Here is a 9366-nt window from a genome sequence, read left to right as displayed (position 1 = left end):
AATCCCGGCTTTGCCCCTCACTCTCTCTGGCCTCTGGTTGTCCAGCGCTGGCTAAGACTCGAGTCTGAATAATGCGAAGGGGAAGGATTTCGTAAACCAAAATCAAAGTTTGGCCTCCAGGTCCAAAGCACCCTGTCGAACCAACACATTGGTAATAAAACTGAGTTGTAAATATCCGCTGTCTCATTCTGTGTCTTGCTTCCCAATTGTTCCACACTCAGGAGGGGAAAACAGGGATGTTATTGCTTACTCCCCCTAAATCAGAACAACCTACCTCGTAAAGTCCTCATGAGGGTTACGAGAAATTTTGTGATCAGCATATTGCACGTTACCTGCCAGGTAAGTGGTGGCTTTGTGATTTTATTACTGTGAGGGAATAGATGGGAAAGACCCGCTCCAGTGGCTGGTGTTTAGTGGTATTAGGTAGTTGTAGCTAACAAAATGAACCTCTTCCCTTTTCGCTTGGGAACTAGAGAGCCCAAGTGAGACAGGGCACTACAGGCGTGTTTGAGTAGACTGCAGGGTAGAACAGAGCCCTACAACACGGAGAGGGGTAAGGAACACTTTAAGCTCTTGGGGGATCAGAAATCCTGAGGGGTGATGGACTTGCCCAAAGTGGGGAGATCATATCGCTTGACCAGAACACTCGTAGTCAGGACAACAGGCATAAACTGGGATTGTTTCAGAGAAATCAAGGTATGTGGTCACCCTCTCCCAAAGCTGAAGAAGCAGCATGTGACAGTGTTGAGATGGAACCCCAGTCTGCCCCACTGTGTCTCAACACGCTTTCTCCTATGTGATTTTATTGAATCCTGGCGACCGCCCATGAAGTGATTATCCTCGTTTTATGGAGGAAGACATTGAGGTTGTGTAGTTAGTGAGTGATGGGGTAGGTGCTCTCCCTGCACTCGTGACTCATGTTTCAGTGACGGTTCTGAACTCCACAAAGCCTCCTGGGCGTTGGTCCTCATCTTTGGGATGTTTCTGATAAGCCTCAAATTCTGCCTCATTTTATTGGAGAGCTTCCTAATAGAGCTCTGTATCAAACTTTCCACCTCCACTAAGACTTTTGTAGAAGGGATCTGGTATGGGTGGGGTTGGACCTGATTACTTTAGAGGCTCCTTCCAGTCCATCTTGAGTCCAATCTACAGACTCCTGGAGAGCAGATTTTGTCATCTTCTTTGAATTCTGAACATTCAGATGAGACACTCGGGAAATGTTAAAGCTATGAAAGGGGCACAACTCCAGGAGCAAGACAGCCCTGGACTGGTGTGGACACCCCATGGATCCATTTGAATGCCAGCCTCTGCATTCTCTGGCCTCAGCTTTCTCGTTGGTAAAAATGTAGGCTAGTCTCCTTCTCTCTCTCCGTCTCTCTCTCTCTCTCTCTCACAGACTTGCTGGAACAATAAAATAAATTAGTATAAGTGAGTGCACTGTAAACAGAGAAACACTGTACTAAAATAGCAGTGTTTCCTTTTGCCAGCTTTCAGTCTCGCTTTTTAATTGCTTGTCTTATTCATTTAGAGAATAAGAGCAGAGGAAGACTATGGAAAGAGCACAGGCCATGGAGTCAGACAGCCCTGGATTTGAATCCCTAAATGACACCAGCCATTTGTGTAACCGCAGCCAAGCTGTGTGTCCTTTCTGGACATCAACACTAAGAATAGCTCATCAACACTAAGAATAGCTACTCTGCATGGAGGTTATGAAGACAGTGTGAACTACTAAGTCATGGGGCTCTACTCCTGGCACACAGACCTCCGTCAAGGGTGGCCCAATAGATGGCTGTTTTCTGTAACTGTCAACATTCGCTCCTAGTGCCATGGAGCAGGCACTATGGGCATCTTTTTGTGTTGTCATGAAGGCGCTCTCACTCAGTCCCTGTGTGCCTCTGTTGAAAACACCTCCTGGTTCTCTGGTATGCTGGAAATCTGCTCTACTTGTTTTTCCCTGAAGATCTGTTCTGCTTATAACTCATTCCTACTCTTTGGAAAGCAATTCAATAAAAACTCAATTGGTTTTCCACTGGCCCTGGACAAGGATGAGGGATAGCATTTTATTATTTTATAGAAAACATGAATAATAAAGTAAGTCATAAAACAGCACTGGGCACGTAGCAAAGAGGCAATAAATGCTTGCCTGACTCAAAGCAAACATGGGTTTTCATGGCTGCTGTAGTTGCTGAGGGGACCATTCTGGTCTTCTATTACATTAAAAGAATTAATTAATTAAATTTAAGTAGACTTCATCGCCAGCTGGGAGCCCAGTGCAAGGATTGAACTCAGGACCCTGACATAAAAACCTGAGCTGAGATCAAGAGTCCAACGTTTAACTGACTGATCCAGCCAGGTGCCCCTAGAAACATTTTTTTTAATTGAAAAAGAAATACATGCTCATGGTAAAATATTTAAACAGAACACAAAGATGCACAAGGGAAAGAGTGTCTCCCTCCATCACCCTCAGTTCTCGAAGCCCTTTCTGGAGATGCACCATTAACAATTCCTTGTGTGTCTTTCCAAACATGCTGTGGATGATCTAAGCTATGTATGTAAATTCCTTTTAAATTTATTTTTAAAATAGGGAAGTTTAAATCCTTAAGTGGCTTCTGCCCTCTGGAACAGCTGCCCCGCCCCCCCTCCCCGGGCCATTTCGGGGTCGGTGGGGGCTGGGTGTGGATGGATTGCTGGGGCCCTCCAGGGGGGTAGAGGTTCCACCCACGAGGGATCGGACCACGCTCCTGCTCCGGCTCTGACCTTTCACCTCGCGCCCCTGCCCAGCCCGGCTGCTGCGCGGGTGAAGCACGCCCAGGAGGACGCTTAGGCCGCGCGTGCCTGTTTCCAAGCCTGCAAAAGGAGAACTTCTACAGCCAACAGGTAGTTCTGAACATCAGCGATCCCTTCTGTGGGTGCTTGGTCCCCGGGGCGGAGGGGAGCCTGGCAGGGGGAGGGGGCGGTGGGCTGACACTTTAGGGGTCTTGCCGGGCCCCGGCGGGGGCGTTGAAGTTTGAGCAGCGCGCCTCGAGGGGGTTGGAAAGTGGCGCTGAGACACACACCCTGCTGGGTGTGGCGACCCAGGAGGGGAGGCTTTCTCCCGGTATCTGCTGTCCCTTCCCTCCCTTCCCCTCTCCTCTCCCCTCTCTCTTCCCCCTCCCTGCGGCCCTCCGCGTCTCTCGTAAAGCCCGGAGCGGAGCCCGGGCCCGGACTGGCCCCGCGCATGCGCAGGAGGGTGCCGGCGCGGCCGCCGGTAGGAAGCGCCAGCTCTGAGTAGGGGGAGCGGCCGCAGAGGCTGCTCGGCTCCGCCGCCCGCCAGGCCGTCGGCTCCTGCTCCGGGCCCGGGGCGCCGGCTGTGTAAGTGCGAGGTGGGGGGCTCCGGGCCGGGGTTCGGCCGGCTGCGGGAGGGCTGCCTGTGTGTGGCGGCGAGCGACGGCGCGAGTCAGCCCGCACCTGCCCGGGCCGGGTCCAGTTCGCACCCGCCCCAGCCCCAGCCCGTGACCCTGCCCGGCTCCCGCAGCACACGTGTCCAGGGCCGCGTCCGCACCTGCCACCCCGGGGTCCCGGGCCCTGCTCTCCGCGGCGCGCGGCGGCGGCCCCCTCCCCTCTTGCGCCGAGCCGGGTCTGGGGACCCCCGGCGGGCGCCGGTCTCTCTCCCGGCTGGGCGCCCGGCCTGCCCGGGGCTTCCCCCCCCTGTGCCTGCCATCCTGGCTCTGCGCGGGGTAGAGAGTGCCTCCGAGTGAGCTCGGCGCCCGCAGGCGCTCTTCCCCGGCATGAGATCTTCGCGTGGTCAACTCCGGCTGACCCCACTGGGGTGGCGGGGACAGACGCGTGCCCGCACTCTGCTTGCCTACGCTCCTCTCCTTCTCGGGAACCGCCGGCACAGATGTCTTTTAACCCACGGTTTTCTGGTGTTCAGACAGGGTGCTTGTTGAGTTCCTATGTTTTTTTTTTTCTAGAGAGAGGGATTAAAATGTTGAACAGGGCTCGGTTTAGTTCAAAATGAACTGAAGGCGTGGGGCTGTGACATCCTCCATCCATCACCCCCCCCCCCCCCCCCCCCCCCCAGTTTAAACTAGTGACTGGCAATTTTTGAAAAATAATTGCAGCCAGTTCCTAATCCATCCCAGCGAGTGCTTGTGAACATGACACAACAGCATCGGAGGCATGATGTTGGAGACCCAGGAATATTGCCACACTAAAGATCTCCTGGCAGGGTTCTGTTTGTTTTTCTTAAATTGTGTGGCAGACTAGTAGTATAGACGGAAAACTAGTTGTCAAGAAATATAACTATTTATTTATTAATTATTATTTTATTTTATTATTTTAATTTTTAAAAATGTTTGTTTTTGAGAGAGAGAGAGAGCGAGAACATGAGTGGGGGAGGGGCAGAGAGAGAGAGAGAGAGAGGGAGACCTAGGATTCCAAGCAGGCTCCAGGCTCTGTGCTGTCAGCACTGAGCCCCACGTGAGGCTGGAACTCACGAACTGTGGGATCATGACCTGAGCCGAAGTTGGACGCTCAACCGACTGAGCCACCCAGGCGCCCCAAGAAACGTAGTTTTTTAAATAACTGGTTTATTGAGCTGTCACTCACATACCACAAAATCCACCCATTTAAAATGTACAGCCGCATGGTTCTGCTGTATCCACAGTCGTGCAATCATCGTCGTGTCAGAACATTTTTTATCAGTTCAAAAAGAACTCCTTTCTCCTTGCTAGCGACTTATTCTCTGGTCTTGCAGCCCCTAGTTTACTTTCTGTCTCCAGGGATGTGCATGTTGTGGGCATTTCATATAAGTGGAGTCATGCAGTGCATGGCCTTTTGTGATTGGCGATCTTTCACGTAGCATGCCTTCAAGGTTCACCCGTGTGGTAGCTGTATCATCAGTACTTTGTTCCCTTTATGTCTGAGTAACAGCCTATTGTTGGACAGACCACATTTTGGTTATCCGTTCATCAGTTGATGGACACTGGTGTTGTTTCCGTTTTTTGACTATTAAGAGTAAGGCCGCTGCCAACATTTGTGGACAAGTTTTTGCGTGGGCGTATGTTTTCGAATCTCTTTGGTAGGTACCTCGAGGTAGAATTGCTGTTTATACGGTAGCTTTATGTTTAGCTTTTGGGGGAACTACCATGTTGAAGAAATATAGTTTTGATGTCTTAATATTGTGTTCGATGCTATTAGGAGATGGTGAACAGAATGACGGAGCCTTACCTCATCTGTGAGATTAAAGACAATAATACTTCTTTCTTAGGATTGATGGGAAATCTCAATAGGGCACGTTATAGAGAGCCCAGTGGATTTCTTTTCTCCAGCTTGCGTGAGACCAGTTTCCTCCTGTGTTAGATGCGTATTTTGAATTTGGGGCAAAAGTGAAGGAGTTTGCTGAAACTGAGCCGCCTCAGGGATAATCCTTGCCTGAGGCTGCTGTAAGGTTTATTGACCTGGGGCGTGGATTTGATCGCTGGTGTCTTTTAGTGCCTTGTTAGAACTGGAAGGGACCCAGAGGGATCATTTGGTTCAGGGTGACTTATTTGTTTAGATTTCATAGATTCGTAAATTCCGGAAAACTGGGGGCAGAGACAGGCATGCCAGTGTTAGTGTTGGCCTAGATAGGACAATGGAAAAATAACCGCCATCTATTCTCACCAACATTTTGTAAAAACCAGGGTGTTTTAAGGCCAAAAAATGTGGAAGCTCATCACCATCAATTACAATAGTAGTGAATATTTATAAAGCACCTACTAAATTTACGTAAGGTTAGTTTTATTCTGGTTTTTCTCATTTTACTTGAGGCTAGGGAAACGGAACACCTGTCCTGAGACCCGTGTCCAGGACCCCCCGTCCACCCATCTTCAAGTGGATCTGCGTCTGTAACACACCTGCCTCTTTTTTTTTAATTTTGTTTATTTTTTAAGAGAGAGGAAGAGCGCGCGCATGAGTAGGGGAGGGGCAGAGAGAGGGAGACACAATCCGAAGCAGGTTCCAGGCTCTGAGCTGTCAGCACAGAGCCCGACACGGGGCTCGAACTCATGGACCGCAAGATCATGACCTGAGCCGAAGTCGGACGCTCAACCGACTGAGCCACCCAGGCGCCCCTGCACCTGCCTCTTTTGTGTCTCAGTTTTCTTGCTCAGAGAAGAAGGCATTGCAGGACTAAGCAGCATACCCTGCTGACAGAGGACAGGTGCAGAGGTGAGGCTCTAAAACTACTTGACCTGGGGACGCCTGGGTAGCTCGGTTGAGCATCTGACTCGATTTTCGCTTGGGTCTTGGTCTCACGGTTGGGAGATTGAAGGGCCCGCTTGAGATTCTCTCTCTCTCTCCCTCTCTCTCTCTGTGTCCCTCCCCCATCTCTAAAATAAGAACCCCCCCCCCCCCAAGTCCTCCAAAACTAGTTGACCTGCTGACAAGTAGGCTGTAAGCTCCTTGAAGTTGGACCTTCTCCCTTTTTCAACTGTTTAAAAATTTTAAAATACAGACAATAGCAAAAGTATATGTAATGTTTATGTATAGTTTAAAGAATGGCAAAACTCATGCCCCCGTGTCTGCTGTTCAGCTTAAGGCATGGGACAGAAGTACTACTTCTGAAGCCCGCTGTGTCTCTCTCGAACTACGCTCCTCTCTGCCATGCAAGGAACCACTACCCACATTTATTTTTCTTTCTTTTTTTCTAATATGATTTATTGGCAAATTGGTTTCCATACGACACCCAGTGCTCATCCCAACAGGTGCCCTCCTCAATGCCCATCACCCACGTTCCCCTCTCCCCCACCCCCCATCAACCCTCAGTTTGTTCTCAGTATCCAAGAGGCTTTTATGGTTTGCCTCCCTCTCTCTCTGTAACTTTTTTTCTCCCTTCCCTCCCCCGTGGTCTTCTGTTAAGTTTCTCAAGATCCACACGTGAGTGAAAACCTATGGTATTCTGTCTTTCTCTGACTGACTTATTTTACTTAGCGTAATACCCTCCAGTTCCATCCACGTGGCTGCACATGGCCAGATTTCCTTCTTTCTCATTGCCAAGTAGTATTCCATTGTATATATAAACCACACCTTCTTTATCCATTTGTCAGTTGATGGACATCAAATTTATTTTTCTTTATGGTTTTACCATGCGTGTAAATATCCCTAAACAGTATATTGTTTAGTGTTGCCTGGTTTTTAATTTTATGTAAGCGGGGAGAATCACGCTCTTTGCGTTGATCCACATCTTTATTTGCCCATCGTGTTGTTGAGATTCAACCATGTTCCTGGGTCATTCACGTTCACTGTTCTGTAGTATTCCGTTATGTTGGAGGGCCACAGTTCATTTATCCATTCTCCTGACAGTGGACATTTGGGTTGTCTTTAGTTCTGGCTTCTAAGAACCTTTGTTTATGTCTCTTGCCATCTGCAGGCCAGAGTTGCCTAGGATGTACCAGTCTGTATGGCCACTGTCATATAGGAGAGTTACTTTTTAAAATTTTTTTATTTTTTTAAATTTTTATTGAGAGTGAGAGACAGAGCGCAAGCAGGGCGGGCAGAGAGAGAGGGAGACACAGAATCCGAAGCAGGCTCCAGGCTCTGAGCTGTCAGCACAGAGCCCGACATGGGGCTCGAACCCACAAACTGTGAGATCATGACCTGTGCTGAAGTCGGACACTTAACTGACTGAGCTACCCAGGTGCCCCAATAAATAGTATATCTATACAACGGAATATTACTCAGCATTCAAAAAGAAGGAAATTTTGACCCATGCTACAATACGGATGAGCCCTGAATACATTCTGCTAAGCGAAATAAGGTAGTCACAAAAGGACACATAGTGTATGATTCCACTTACATGAGGGATCCAGAGCAGCTAAATTCACAGAGACAGTGGGGCGCCTGGGTGGCTCAGTCCGTTAAGCGTCCAACTTTGGCTCAGGTTGTGATCTCATGGTCTGTGAGGTTGAGAGTCCTATGGCAGTCTCTGCTCTGACAGCTTAGAACCTGGAGCCTGCTTCTGATTCTGTGTGTCTCCTTCTCTCTCTGCCCCTCCCCTGCTCATGCTCTGTCTGTCTCTCTCTCTCTCTCTCTCTCTCTAAAATTTACAAATATTAAAGAAATAAAAAAAAAATTCACAGAGACAGAAAGTCAGAATGGTGGCTACCAGGGACAGGAAGGGCGGGGTTGGGGGGTTGTCCACTGAGTGCAGAGTGTGAGGTGGGAGAGATGGAAAGTTCTGGAAGCAGCTACACAATGATGTGAATATACTCAGCGCCATAGTGGTAAATCTTATGATATGTATATTTTACCACAATAAAACTTAAAAAAAAATTTTTTTTTAACGTTTATTTATTTTTGAGACAGAGAGAGACAGAGCATGAACAGGGGAGGGGCAGAGAGAGAGGGAGACACAGAATCGGAAGCAGGCTCCAGGCTCTGAGCCATCAGCCCAGAGCCCGATGCAGGGCTCGAACTCACGGACCGTGAGATCGTGACCTGAGCTGAAGTCGGACGCTTAACTGACTGAGCCACCCAGGCGCCCCCACAATAAGACTTTTATTTTGTCCATTTATTTTGGGTGTGAAATGGTCTATCACTATGGCTTTAATTTGCTTTTTCCTGATTGTCATTGAAGCGGGGCATCCTTCTGTCCATGTCTTGGCTGTTTGAGTTTCCTCTTCAAAGATACCTATTTGAGCATTTTCCCCATATTCTGATTGGGTCAAGTGTCTTTCTTACACATGGATTACCCATTGTCTCGGTGTCATTTATTGGGGAGTCTGTCCTGTCCTACTGCTCTACAATGGCACCTCTACCATATTTCAAATGACCATGTATGTGTGGGTCTGGGTCTGGGCATGATCACGGTCCATCTTTCTTTTTATCCCTGTGCCAACCCTGTGCTGACTGTAGCTTTTTATGTGGTCTTTTTTCCCCTCCACAGATTTATTGAAATATAATTTATATACGATACATTTGACCCATTTAAATCTACAGTTTAGTGGTTTTTAGTGTATTCACAGAGCTACGTAGCCACCACTGGTTTTACAACATTTCATCAGCCCCAAAAGAAACCCTGTATCCTGTTAGCAGTTGTAGTTGTATCTGGTCTTGCTGTTGGGGAGGGGGACACATGCCCCTCCTCAGTGGTGATTCTTGGCTGTTCTTGACAGTCTCTCTCTCTATATATAGACTTCCCGGTAGGAAGTCTAATCAGAGTAGCATTGAATCTATATACCAGGTTGGGGAGGATTAACATCTTTCTTCTCTTTGTACTCATGAATATGTGTGGGACCCTGTCTTTTCCTCTGTACGGAGCCTGGCATGTGGGAAGTTGTCACTAAATGTTGGGTATGTGAATGATGAACTTTTACGCATCATTAATGTCAACCAGAGCCCCTC

The 9366-nt window shown here is 48.5% G+C and overlaps 1 protein-coding gene across 4 annotated transcripts in view; it reads left to right on the top strand.

Moving 5' to 3' along the window:
* The first annotated feature begins 2861 nt into the window (after positions 1 to 2861).
* The window catches only part of TRAPPC9 (trafficking protein particle complex subunit 9), a 570461-nt gene continuing 563956 nt past the window's right edge, over positions 2862 to 9366 (top strand). For 2 of the 4 annotated variants that reach the window (XM_042923741.1, XM_042923739.1), the window contains exon 1: positions 3254 to 3351. The gene's annotated coding sequence lies outside the window, so the exon portion shown is untranslated. Of the gene's footprint in view, positions 2878 to 3252; positions 3352 to 9366 lie in introns of those variants that run through there. The other 2 variants (XM_042923740.1, XM_042923742.1) reach the window with 2 other exon arrangements.

The sequence above is a fragment of the Panthera leo genome, chromosome F2 (genome assembly GCF_018350215.1).
Source record: "Panthera leo isolate Ple1 chromosome F2, P.leo_Ple1_pat1.1, whole genome shotgun sequence".
Lineage (NCBI taxonomy): Eukaryota > Metazoa > Chordata > Mammalia > Carnivora > Felidae > Panthera > Panthera leo.
Note: the sequence above shows the minus strand (reverse complement) of the source record. Positions and strands in the feature narration are given on the sequence as shown.